Here is a 13,745-nt window from a genome sequence, read left to right as displayed (position 1 = left end):
TTGAGACAGAGTGTCACCATGTTGCCCTTGGTAGAGTGCTGTGGTGTCACAGCTCAAACTCTTGGGCTTAAGCCATTCTCTTGCCTCAGCCTCCCAAGCAGTTGGGACCACAGGCACCCACCACAATGCCCAGCTATTTTTTTATTGCAGTTGTCATTGTTGTTTTTAGCTGGCCCGGGCTGGGTTCGAAACTGCCACCCTCGGTGTATATGGCTGATGCCGTAACCACTGTGCTACGGGCCCTGAGCCCAGAGCTTAGATTCTAAATACCATTCTCCATTACAAAGGAATCAGGTCTCCTTGAAGAACTGAATGATCCCTAGGGAAGAAGCAGATTGGAACCTCTTAGATACCTCTTAGGTAGGTAGCTCCCATTAGCCAAGGACAATACTGATATGGGTGCCTGTGTGTGCTGTTAACAGTCAAAATGCTCAGTAGCTGGTAAAGAGGATCTGCTAAGGGCTCCAACAGCATCTGCTACAAGTACATTTTGGGGAGGTGATTCCTGGAATCACCAGCTGGGTCTGGGGCTGAACCCATGCCAACTACTCAGGGCACCATGAGAGTGAGTATCCCCACCTCTTCCTAGTCCTCTTCCAGGCAGTGTGCCAAAAGGCAGAACAAGTGAGACTACAAGATTTACCGTAGTGCCATTACCAGAGTCAGTAGGAGAATAAAACAGGTCAGCAATGCCCAGAAGCTCAGCCTGCGAGGCAGTTTGCTTGTATGTCCTAGCCAGATCTCAAACACCTTTCCCCAAGAAACATACCAAGCTTGTGATAATTAATTGCTCTTATCTTGAACAGCCCCATTTTCCTAAAGAGCATCCCAACAGGTTAGCCCAGGTATCAAGTGAGGTGTCAGGACGTGAGGCAATAGGAGTGTTCTCCATAGTAGAACCTTGATCATATTGGCTCCTATGACTCCTCCCCCTCCAAGAAGAGGTTTCAGTTTTTTAGAAATACAGGAACTTTGCAGTCCAGCTTCCATGCCTCTCTCTTTCTTGGTATTCTTCTGGAAATCACAAACAAATTAATCTCTTCAACAAATTCTAATAAGTTGGCCTTCTCCTTTCCTGTTTCCAGAACTTTCTATGGAATATAGGATTCTTTCAAGTTCAATTTCATTCCAGCCACTGATGTTCTCCAAATCATCAGTGTCTATATTCATATCTACACAGTAATTTTGAGTCAAGGTTTTGGCTGTTGTCTCAAGAAAAAAAAAATCATTTTGGCTCTAGCTGTTAGAGTGGAATAGAGATTAGGTGTGATTCAAATTGTTTTTTGCTGTTGTTGTTTTGTTTTGTTTTGTTTTTTGGGGGGATAAGATTTTGTGCTGCTACGTAGGCTGGAGTTCAGTGGCATTATGATAGCTCTCTGCAGCCTCAAATTTCTGGGTTCAAGCAATCCTCCTACCTCATCCTCCCAAGTGACTGGGACTACAGGTGCCACCAGGCCAAACTAATTTTTCTGAGCATGCTCCTGCCTTGGCTTCCCAGAGTTCTAGGATTATAGACATAAGCCCCTGCACCCAGCCACACATAGTTTTGCGTATGAATTCTCAATCCTGTCTGAAATTATAAAATGTGGAACTTAAGAATTTGTGAATTGGGCGGTGCCTGCGGCTCAGTCGGTAAGGCGCTGGCCCCATATGCTGAGGGTGGCGGGTTCAAGCCCAGCCCTGGCTGAACTGCAACCAAAAAACAGCTGGGCGTTGTGGCGGGCGCCTGTGGTCCCAGCTACTCGGGAGGCTGAGGCAAGAGAATCGCTTAAGCCCAGGAGTTGGAGGTTGCTGTGAGCTGTGTGATGCCATGGCACTCTACCGAGGGCCATAAAGTGAGACTCTGTCTCTACAAAAAAAAAAGAATTTGTGAATTATAGTGGCTCACACCTGTAATCCTAGCATTCTGGGAAGCCGAGATGGGTGGATTGCTTGAGCTCAGGAGTTCAAAACCAGCCTGAGCAAGAGGGAGACACCATCTCTACTAAAAATAGAAAAATTAACTGGGCATTTTGGCAGGCACTTGTAGTCCCAGCTACTTGGGAAGCTGAGGCAGGAAAATCACCTGAACCCAGGAGTTTGAGGATTCTATGAACCAGGCTGAGACCATGGCACTCTAGCTGGGCAGCAGAGTGAGACTCTGTCTCAAAAAAATAAAAAAAGAGTTTGTGAATTAATTCACTTAATCTATGAAACAAATATTTATTGACCAATGGTCTTAGGATACTGAACAGTTTTTGACTTCATGGAATTTACATTATGGTTGGAGTAGATAATCAATGAAACATAATACAATATATGGTGGTCAGTTCTGCAAAGAAGGATAAAGCTATGGTTTGAATGTTTCCTCCAAAATTTATGTTGAATCTTGATTCTCAATATGCCAGTATTGAGTGGTAGAGATAAATCTGCATGTGGATAAATAGTTTAATGAGTTAACAGATTAATGGGTCATCGTACAAGGCGAACTAGAGGCTTTATAAAAAGAGAAAGAGAGACCTGAGCTAGCACATTAGCATGTGTACCCCCCGGCCTTGTGATACCCTGTGCCAAGAGTTCCCACCAAAAAAAAGACCCTCCCCGAGTATGGCCCCTCAACTTGACTTCTCAGTCTCCAGAACTGCAAGAAATAAATTCCTTGTCTTTATAAATTACCCAGTTTCAAATATGCTGTTTGAACGAAAAGAATTGTGGAATGAGAAGAGTTTGAAATGTTTTAAAAGAGTAATCAGGAAACACTCACTGAGACTATGATGTTTAAGCAAATACCTGAAGATGGTAAGGGAGAAAGCTGTGTGGATATCTGGAGAATATCCAAATTATCCAAGCAGAGGAAATAGTGAATGCAAAGCTGGCTGGTGAGGCACAGGGGTATGTTACATTTATTCTTAGCTGTGTTGTAACTATACATTAATAATTATAACAATATATACTGTTAAATCTGGCTCCAAGCTCCCACTCAGCAAAGCTGATGAGATGTCCAGTGTCAGCATCTGTCATGCCCTTTTCACTTCCTGGACTCAGTGTAGAGTACCTATCCTCCACAAAGGGGCCCCCTATCTATTATGGTCAGTGCTGGGATGGCTGTGGCCCACGCTCACAGCTGAGCAAGCTGTTCTCTGCTTATCATTTCCATCATGACTAACTTGAGGCCCCCAAGACCACAGCCCATAGGGATCAGTCTCAGACAGTCTCTGTCTGAGGTCCAGCCTCATTGAGGAATGCTGCATGAAAGCTGAAGGTCCCTGCTCCTTGGTCCTGTGTCTCCAAGGTAACAGCAATCCTTCCATCCCTGAACGACAGTGACTAGACTCTCCACTCACCCTCCTCCCTGTCTGTGACATGCAACCCAGCAAGGAAGATGTGGATTTAAACCAGGTTCTTTACAAGTTTCAGCTTCTGACTCTCCTCTGGATTGGAAGCAGAGGCTCGGATGAGGCTGAGAGAATAAAACATGACATCTCAAGGGCAAGGTTATGTTGAAGTAGCGGCTCGCCTCCTGAAACTCGGAAATCATCTTCCTGATAATCTGATGTGTGAGTCATGCTTTACGTGCCCGCACACATTCTCTCAGTTGGTCCTCACAGCACCCTGTGATGCAGGTGATGCTCTGATCCCCTTTGTCAGAACAAAGCAAGACTTAGTGATGGAGTGACTCTCTTGGGGTTGCTCAGCCTCCGAGCTGGGTTATCAGGACCCAGGAAGAGCATCTGACTCTGCTCTGAGTTCATCCTCAGTGACTCATGCTGCCCAAGCTCACTGGACACCACCCCCAGGGGACACAGAAGGGGCCCAGAGAAAGCAAAGCACAGGCTAAACACGGCTCATATTCCTGCAGTGTCCGTTGCAGTTTGTGTTTTTATTTGAAAACAAACAGGAGAGTTCTTGAGTGAGACACAAAAGCATGACATTTTTAAGTTAAAAATGTGAGATATCACATGTGAGATATTACCACTTACCCCTACCCAGGTTCCCGCCAGAGGGGAAGGGATCCCGTCAAAAAGTCTAGTTGAGCATTTCACCCATTCCAGGCTCCACCACAGTCTTCCAGAGTGTCTATTATCCTGGTACACCCCAAAATGATTGGGGTGGATCCCTGAGGGGAAGCAGCAAAAATCCAGCCATTTACATAAGTCCTGGTGAGCACATACCCAGATACCTAGTCAGCATTGCCACCACACCAGCATGGCCAGTCAGGGCCCCAGCCTCCCTCTGGCACAGATACCTAAGAATGCAACTTCACAAGACTGGGGGCAAGTGGGTTCCATTGCTTCTGGAAGATTCTTCGGGTATCTGAGAAATGGATCCCTTCCAAGATCCCTTCCCCTCTGGTGGGAACCTGGGTAGGGGTAAGTGGTAATTTGCCTCTCACTGAAATTCCACCTTAAGACTGAAAAATGGGGCATGAGCTGTAGCTTACTCCCAACAGTAAATGAACCAAGATCCAGATGTTGCTTAACAGCTCCTAATTCTCTCTCTGTTTCTGTCCAGGTTGTGATGGGCAGTGGGCGCCCTGAATCAGGGCAAATGGAAGAGAGAAGAGAAAAACTAAAAAAGTATATCTTCTAGCTATACTTAAAATAGTGCAGTATTTCAATCAGGCTAGAGAATGGTTTCCAGAGACAGCTTTAGAACTGACAGTCGAGATTTGAATGACTGAATTAAGCCAAGGTAATTTTCATACCAGTGTCATCATCTTTATCTTCAAAAGAAATCTCATTGATTGCCTGATATAATTTAGAGCTCTTGAGAAATTCCTGATCTAATTTGAGCAACAGAAGAGATGCATAAAGAGATAATAAATAGGAAAAGCAAAGAGAAAGAGAAACAAAGTGCAGTGCTTTCTGGAGCTTGGCAGACAGGGGAGGCTTGACGGGTAGGGCTTGAGGTAGTGATTGGATTTGGACAAGAAGGGGGAGAGCAAGCCAGGTTTGGAGGATGGCGGAAGGAAAGGCAGAGAAGCAGGAATGAGCCCGGCACATCAGGGAAGAACGAATAGGTTTGCTTGGCTGCAAAAAAGGAGTGTGGGTAAAGGAGTTTCACATGAGGCTGGATGGATAGGAGCTTAGGTGGCATAGAACATTGGCTAAAGCCTGAAACTTTGTCCCGGGGGGTAGTGGGGAGTCGTGTACTGAAAACTTAGGTGCAGCACACAACTGCATGGGGTGGCGAGAGGGAGGAGCAGGAAGACCAGGGAGATAGATGGCCCTGGGGTAAAGTGGAGGCAATTCAGTTCAGAAGCAGAACTCACAGAGGCAAGAGATTTATTAAGGACAAACAGAAGGGAGGAAGAGAAAAGAGGGAGAAGAAGAAGAGCGAAGCACCCAGGATGCTCCCTGGTTTCCAATTTGAATGACTGAGAGAATGATCATACTCCCAGCAGAATTTTTTCTTCTTTCTCAAGGAGATTCCTCCCATTTTTCTGTTTTTGGTTGTCCCTCAGAACTAAGGAGAAGGGCCTTTGGGATAGCTGTCACCCACCCTATCCCAGTGAGTCCCCTAACAGTGATGAGATAGGATTCGGATCCCCCTTTTTGAGTAAAGAGAACTTGACGGTGTGTGATGGGCACACGATTGTATGAAGGGGCAGCGACAGACTGCGAGGTACTAGGTAACTAGGTTCTAGTACCGAGAACCTACAAGATGGGATGACTCAAGAAAGAATTCTAAACATTGGCACCCAAGGGAACCACCATAACTATTTAGTGGGCCCACTTCTCTTTACAGACAAGGAAACTGAGGCCTCTGAATGAGGAGTAACTTGCCCAACATCCATGGCCAGGGAATAGCAAGTTAGGACCAGAGCCCGGCTTGCTCAGTCTTAATATAATAATCCAGGGCTCCTCGCATTCCCACAAGTTGCTTAGTGTCACATCTGCCTGAGTGTGTGCATGTGCGTCAGTGTGTGTGTGTGTGCGTGCGTGTGTGTGTGTGTGTGCGTGCACAAAAGCTTGCTTGAGAAACAGGGAGTTTTACTGGAATGACATCATCTGTATGGATTTACCGCAGAGCCTATCTCATCAGATTCCTCACAGAATAATAATAATTCAAGATGCTTTTTCTTTAAAATCCTGTGTTTATATTTGTGACTTACATGGTAGTTGGCTTATTGCCCCCTCCCCAGCCAGGTTCATTCAGGGTCAGATTGTCTTGGCTAGCTCTGCGATCTGTCTTCTCCCAGCCCTAGCTCCACATTTACTCTACCAAGGCAGGGGACAGATCTGACACCTTTTTCATTTGAAGCAAACTTATCAAAATTCATAATTTCTCAGCTAATTGAAAAGAGGATAAGAAGTAAGAAAAAACTAGGGAGCACATAATACTAAGTGCTCAGTGGAAAGGGAAAGAGGAAGGAAGGAAAGGGAGAACGCTAGCAGGAAATGGGGGGGAAATTCCATGAATGAAGAGAAGGAAGGGACAGGATCTGCCCACCTACCAGGCGGGTTCCAAGTGAGGCCCTTTGGTCCCAACATGCTAATTGGAAATGCATAGATATTGTGTTTGACACTCAGACTTTTATGTTATGTCAGCCTCAGAAGCCACCAAACATAAGCTCGATTCTTCCACTAAAACATACTTGAGATGATAACAAAGCCTCTTCCTCTGCTGAGGGAGACTTACAGCCCATTCCAGACATGTATGCTTCTCATCCACAACCCCTCCTCACTCTGAAGGGGATTGCCTGGCCGTGTCCCATCCCCCCACCCCACCCTGCCAAGGCCTGTCTTGCCCAGGGATGCCATTCAGAGCAGGTTTGTCATCTGCACACCACTCCACAGGCCGGGGGTGGCTTAAGCCAGAGCACCTGAGTTCTTCCCTTCTCTGGGTAGAACTAGTGAATGGGTCCCCAAGGGGTAAATGTTGGTGCAGAGAGCCACCCTCAAGACAAGAAGTCTATTTGTGTAGTGTTCTAGGAAATCAACAAGAGGAAATGCATTATGTGTACAGCCAGGAAAGAAAAAAAATAACCTGTCCGGCTATGAATGATAGTCAAACCAGTAGGCCAGGAAGGGGCTGGCTAGGCTTACACAGGGGATGGCGCCTGGCACCATGGAGACAGCTGGAAGGGCAGGGCCCACTGTGAGAACTACAATCACCTCACACAACAGAAGGGTCACTTTGTCACTTATCAGCCAAAGGTGGTAAGTGCAGCATGCAGCGTTCTAATTCTGGAAGATGATGGAGTGAGCCAACTATGCTAGTTATCAGCTTTATTTATAAACTCTGGATTCCTGGACAGTGCATGTGTGTGTGTGTACTGCCATGTGCCAGCGATAGAATTTATCTTCTGCTGCTGCTGCTGCTATTGCTAAAATATTTCAGCACCTGGCTGACATATGAGAAGCCATGGCCTGTTTAGGTTTCTCATGGACTTTCTGTCTTCCACTCTTCATTTCTCAGGCCAATTTGCCATTCCCTAATAGGGAGACCTGTGCTAAGATTGTGCTGAGATTTAGCTAATAAGAGATAAGCCCATGAAAAGATGTCTTCTAAAGTACCAATTAGTTATAGGGCTGTAGGCGTGTCACTGTGACTGCCTCCAGGTGTGTTTCACGCCAAGCTCCTATTGAGCTGGGGCTGCCACTGTCCCATTGCTTCCTACGACAGAAAGGTCAGGCCTAGGACATATTATGTCATGTCATAACACAATGAACAGCCAGGGATGATGGATCATCAGATCTGTATTTTGCTGTTATCTGATTGTAGCAGCTCACTGTAGGTTTATTGCACATAGGAAGCAATGTTATACCATAGGCTCTTCTAAAAGGAAGTTTCAACTTGAAATTGTTCAGAACCAGCTGGGTCAAGATCCTTCCAAAAACTCAGCTTCCTGAACCCCATATAGAATAAAACCAGAAGCATGAACCTTGAGAGACATGCTCTGAAGTTTAGGGAATGATCAAAGAAAATAATGCTTAGTAAGGAGCTGAAATATATTTCAAAGAAAAATAGAACAGCCTGAAATCTGACTCACTTTCTTGGACAGCTAGCTGCCTTCTGACATGCCAGCTTTTAGACCCATTCCATTGGCTGGAGAAAGGGGATATCACTGTTTCGACTGTTAACCAAGGGGTCTGGTGTTTGATTGATTAATTTATGACATTCCTCCCAGAGTCCCTCCAGAGTATTTTCAACTCGATGTAACATTTCATAAATGTTTATATTTTAAATTGTCTGTCTATAAAGTACACTTTCATGAAATTTGTTTTCTCTGAATCTTCCTGTTTCCTTCTTGTATGGATCTAATGAGAGCCAATGAGATTGAATTTTCAAATTCATTGAGATAGGAAAAGTATGCAACATTATAATTGAGGTTTTTGTTCTTTGGGGTTTTTTTGTGGGGGTGGCGTTCGTTCGTTTTTGAGGCAGAGTCTCACTCTGTGGCCCAGACTACAGTGCAGTGGTGTCATCATAGTTCACTGCAACCTCAAGTTGATCCTCCTGCCTCAGACTCCTGAGTAGCTAGGACTACAGGCGCTCAACACTGCACCTGGCTAAGTTTTCTAATTTTAGTAGAGACAGCATGGGGAGTGGGATGGATATCACTCTTACTCAGGCTGGTCTTGAGCTCAAGCAATCTTCCTGCCTTGGGCTCCCAGAGTGCTGGGGTTACAGGTGTGAACTACCACCACCCAGCCTATACTTGGGTTTTAGATCAATAATTCACAAGACACTGGTGTTTTTTAATGGGTCACTATACAGAAGACATGAAGTCATAAGATTATAATAATTATCAAAACCAACCATTGATTTCATTACTAGAAAATGTGAGGCAGGAACTGCAACCTTCTGGAAAGGAATTTGCATAACCCCAACAGGAGTGCAGCCATTTTAGAAAATCAGGTCAGAAACCAGCAATCCTCCAGACCCCTAGAATGTCTCCAGGCTAGAGTGCCTAGAAACACCCTACCCATATCCTGACCTTAAGGATACCCCATGATCCTGACCTGCACCAGAGAAGAGGCCCATGCAGTACCCCAGGCTCACTGCACCACTCCAGCTACACTGATAAGGCTCATAAAAACCTTTTATAACTGTGTGGGAGTGGAGCTGACACCTGATCAGTCTCTATTTTCCTTTCCCCCCATATTAAAGTCTTTCTTTGTCCCTGGACTGACCTCCTCTCCTTTATTGCAGACCCTCACCCCAATACTATGCCAGAATTTCTCACAACCACCATCCTGGTGACAAGTACAGACTCTTCTCATCCTCTGGTGACCCTCCCCAAAAGGAAGTATTTTGAAATTTTGACACCCCCCCAATCATGTTTTTTAATCACTTTAAATCCAAAAGGTGAATGCATGGATTCCACAATATTTGGGGAAAATGTAAGAGAGGGATCAAAGGGCAGTGAATAAATTATTGGGGAGGACAACCATTTCGTTGTTCCTGATTTTAAGAGCTATTCAGATCCTATTAGAGGCTGGGGGGCTGCTCAGGCTTGGGCTAGATCAGGACCAGGTGTTTAAGGAAAACGGGAGTTGCTTCACCCAGAGTCAGCGATTGTGTATCTACCAATCCCTGCCATTCTGAAGTTTCCTCTACCTGAAGTCACGGGGTGTTTCCTGCTAAACCTGAGTGTCTCTCCAAGCCACATCAGCCCCTCGAAGTCTTTCCTTCTGGGCCTTTCCCAGAAATAAATTCCTGCTGGAAGGTATAAAAGACCAGTTCCTCCAAGCAGAGCAATTCCCTGGCTGCCACAGGAGGCCAAAGTACTTGGCAGGTAAGACTCATTAACTTTAATCTTTTCCTGATTTCTGAAAAGCTGATGATGAAATTTCCTAAAGTCTTCTCAGAAAACCTAGTACTGGATTTGGACTCATTTATATCAGGCATTTTCCAGGGGCAGCTTTGGCTAGCACCATGGCATATCGCCCTTGTTTGGTGTAAGAGAGAATGTGATTAAATCCATTGTGGGGAAAGAAGGCTTTTCTGCACCTGAAAACTAAGTCATGGAATCATAGATTCTTAGGGCTAGAAGGTACCATGGAATTCTCTTTTCCATCCTGTTTTGGAACCCAGGCCAAAGAGGTATTATGTGTCCCGGGTCACACAGGAATTTGGAGAAAGATAGTAATAGAATGGTGCTGTGTGCTGTTCTTGAGACTGGTGTGATGTTATATAATATGACCTTTCCACCACAGTGGAGATTTTACAGTGTTTTAAGGCATCCTCTAAGCCAGAGCTCTGAGATCTTCCATCTCATTTACAGCATCTCAGTCTGCTAATTGCAGAAGATTTGAACTTCTAGTTTACCCTGAACGTCTAGTCCCAGATGTCTTAAATGCCCTGTGGACCTGTGGCTCTCAGTCAGTGTGGGAACAATACTTCATTTGGGGAGAATGGAGTAGTTGAATCATATTTGCTTTTTATTCAGTCGGGTACCCCAAGCCCCTCAGTGGAGGTAGAATATGGTGTATTGTTTCTGCTGTGGAGAGCTTCATAAGAATCTCCTCTCAGTCAGGGTGTAATGGCTTAAGTTTATAATCCTAGCACTCTGACAGACCAAGGCAGGTGGATTGCCTGAGCTCAGGAGTTCCAGACTACCCTGAGCAAGAGCAAGACCCCCATCTCTAAAACTATCCGGGCTTTGTAGCAGGTGCCTGTAGTCCCAGTTACTTGGGAGTCTGAGGCAAGAGGATCACTTGTGCCCAGGAGTTGCCATGAGCTATAACGCCATGGCCACATGAGGGGCACAAAGTGAGACTCCATGTCAAAAAATTAAAAAGTATCTCCTCCTCAATCTACTCCTGATCCTAGAGCTGCTCAAAAAAAATCAAACAGAGTGTTCCTGTGGATGATGGGGTGTTTGTTGGCTTTCCTTTTGGCTCAACAGAACTCTTGCCGGCCATGGAAAAGAGCCCCACGGATTTCTTCCCTTCTCAGGCCTTCCACTAGTCCAGTGTTTTTCAACCTCCTTTATCACACGGCACACTTGAACCTATAGTTAAACTTCTGTAGCACACTAAAATTATGTTGATTAAAAAAAAAAAAAGAGTAAAGAGTCTCGGCACCCATAACACAATGGTTACAGCGCCTGCCATATGCACCAAGGGTGGCGGATTCAAACCCAGCCCAGCTGTGTTAACCAGTGTGATGAAAATGTGTCAAACAGTCTATGAAACTAGTGTATGGTGCCCCATGATCACTTTAATGTACACAGCTATGATTTAATTAAAAAAAAAAAAAAAACCTCAGCCCAGGCTTGCTAAACAACAATGACAACTGCAACCAAAAAATAGCTGGGTATTGTGGCAGGTGCCTGTAGTCCCAGCTACTTGGGAGGCTGAGGCAAGAGAATCACTTAAGCCCAATGGTTTGAGGTTGCTGTGAGCTGTGATGGGGGGTGGGGGGGGAGGAAAAGCAGAAAGAGGGACGGAGGGAGGGGGTGGGGCCTTGGTGTGTGTCACACTTTATGGGGGCAAGACGTGATTGCAAGAGGGACTTTACCTAACAATTGCAATCAGTGTAACCTGGCTTATTGTACCCTCAATGAATCCCCAACAATAAAAAAAAAAAAGAATATACTTACTGTGCTTTGAACTTTTTGAAAAATAATTTAATTAACGATCTTTAAAATTTTTCTCAGTACACCTAAGATCCTCTCACAGCACACCACACTATTTGAAAAATCACTGCTCTAGTCTCTTGGGTGACTGCTTATCAAATTTGAGACCCAAACTCTGGGAGGCCCCGGTACTCAGAGTGTGGCCTGCAGGCCCACAGCATCAGCATCACCCAGAGTTTATTGGAAGTGCGGACTCCTGGGCCCCAACCATGACCTGAGTCAGAGTCTGCATTTACTAAAATCCCTAGGTGATTAACGGGCACATTAAAGTGTGAGAAACCTGCTAACAGGCCATCCTTCCCCTCCCCTCTACAATCTCCAGATATGGAACTTCTCTGCTCTGGGAGCTTCATTTCATTCAGTATGTGCCCAACACCTGTTATACAGGGTGGCCATTAAGTTCACGTGCAATTTAAAATAGACAACTATTTTATTTTTTAAATTATTTTTATTTTTTAAATTTATTTTCTCTTTTTTATGGTTTGGGATTCATTGAGGGTACGAAGAATTAGGTTACACTGACTGCATTTGTTAGTTCCCTCTTATAATTGTGTCCTGCTCTCAAGAGGCATGCTATACACCATGACCCCACAACCCCCTCCCTCCTTCCCTCTCCTTGCTCTTTCCTTTCCCTACCCCCCACCTTGTATTAGATCATCTACTACCTTCATATTAAAATTGAATACATTGGATTCTTGCTTCTCCATTCCTGTGATGCTTTGCTAAGAAGAATGTGTTCCAACTCAATCCAAATTAATACAAAAGATATAAAGTCTTCATCTTTTTAGTGGCTGCATAGTATTCCATGTTATACATATACCACAGCTTGTTAATCCATTCCCAGGTTGGTGGGCATTTAAGTTGTTTCCACATTTAGGCGATTGTAAATTGAGCTGCAATAAACAGTCTAGTGCAAATGTCCTTATGATAAAATGATTTTTTTTCTTCTGTGTAGAGCCCTAGTAATGGGATTGCAAGATCAAATGGATGTCTAGTTTGAGTTCTTTGAGGATTCTCCATACTTCCTTCCAAAAAGGTTGTATCAGTTTGCAGTTCACCAGTAGACAATTATTTTAAATTGCACATGAACTTTATGGCCACCCTGTGTCTTGACATTTCGCTTAGGCACTGGAAAAACAGAAATAAATAAGACATAGACCTTGAAGAGTTCATGGTCTGGTAGGGGAAACTGACAGTGAATCAGTAATATGAGATATGACTAAAATTCTATGAGAAGACAGAAAAAAGAATGGCCTAATTTTGCCTAGAGAGATACTTTAAACTTCACAGAGGAGGGACATTTGGCCTAGGTTTTGAAGGATATAGACATTTATTAGGCAAAGAGAGCATTGCATAGGGAAAAGCATGAGTAGAGGCATGGATTGTGGGCCAATCTGGCATTTGAGAGGCAGAGGCTGTGGCTTTGTCTCCAGGTAGGGCTCCGTGTCCTGGGGAAGGCTCCAGGCTTTGCTGCAAATCAAATGGATTGTATAATAGTTTCTGCACTGATCATATGATAAGAATGCAGATAAACATCCAAACATCACAGAAGCCTCTGGTTGGCCTCTTACACTCTAAGGTCTCATGCCCTCTTCCCTTTGCCCAGCTTGATTCTGCCTGAAGATATTGTCCCTCTGGCTGCAAAAGGCAGATTTCTGCACAGTCTTTTTTCAGTGACACAATCTAGGATCTACCTGGCTCTGGTTTCTGTCAAATCCCCTTCCCTCACACTGACCAGGAACATTGCCCAAGACGTGGAAAATAATTTAGCTCTGGCCCTGAAGTCTCCCCTCCCTCAGTTCCCAGTGAGGAGAGTCTGAAGGGGAGACTAAAGAAGAGGAGAGGAGAAATGAAGCTCTAAGTTTTGTTTCCTGTTCAGATTTCTCACCTTTCATGTGTTCAGCTATAATATTTCTTCCTCAGTCTATCTCAGATGATGTACTTTTTCCATAGACTAATCTTTCACTTTCTGTTTACAATTTGTTATGAAATGCATTATTCATTCAAAGAAAAATATAATGAAGACCTGTGTGCCCCTTTAAAAACCAATGGTATGATGGTTGCCAGGGGCTGGGGGTTGGGGAAAGGGAGTTGATGTCCAATGGGTGTAGAGTTTTGGTTTTGCAAGATGAAGAAGTTCTAGAAAGCTGTTGTACAACAAGGTGAATATACTTAA

Source organism: Nycticebus coucang, chromosome 18 (assembly GCF_027406575.1).
Source record: "Nycticebus coucang isolate mNycCou1 chromosome 18, mNycCou1.pri, whole genome shotgun sequence".
In the NCBI taxonomy this organism is placed as follows: domain Eukaryota; kingdom Metazoa; phylum Chordata; class Mammalia; order Primates; family Lorisidae; genus Nycticebus; species Nycticebus coucang.
Note: the sequence above shows the minus strand (reverse complement) of the source record.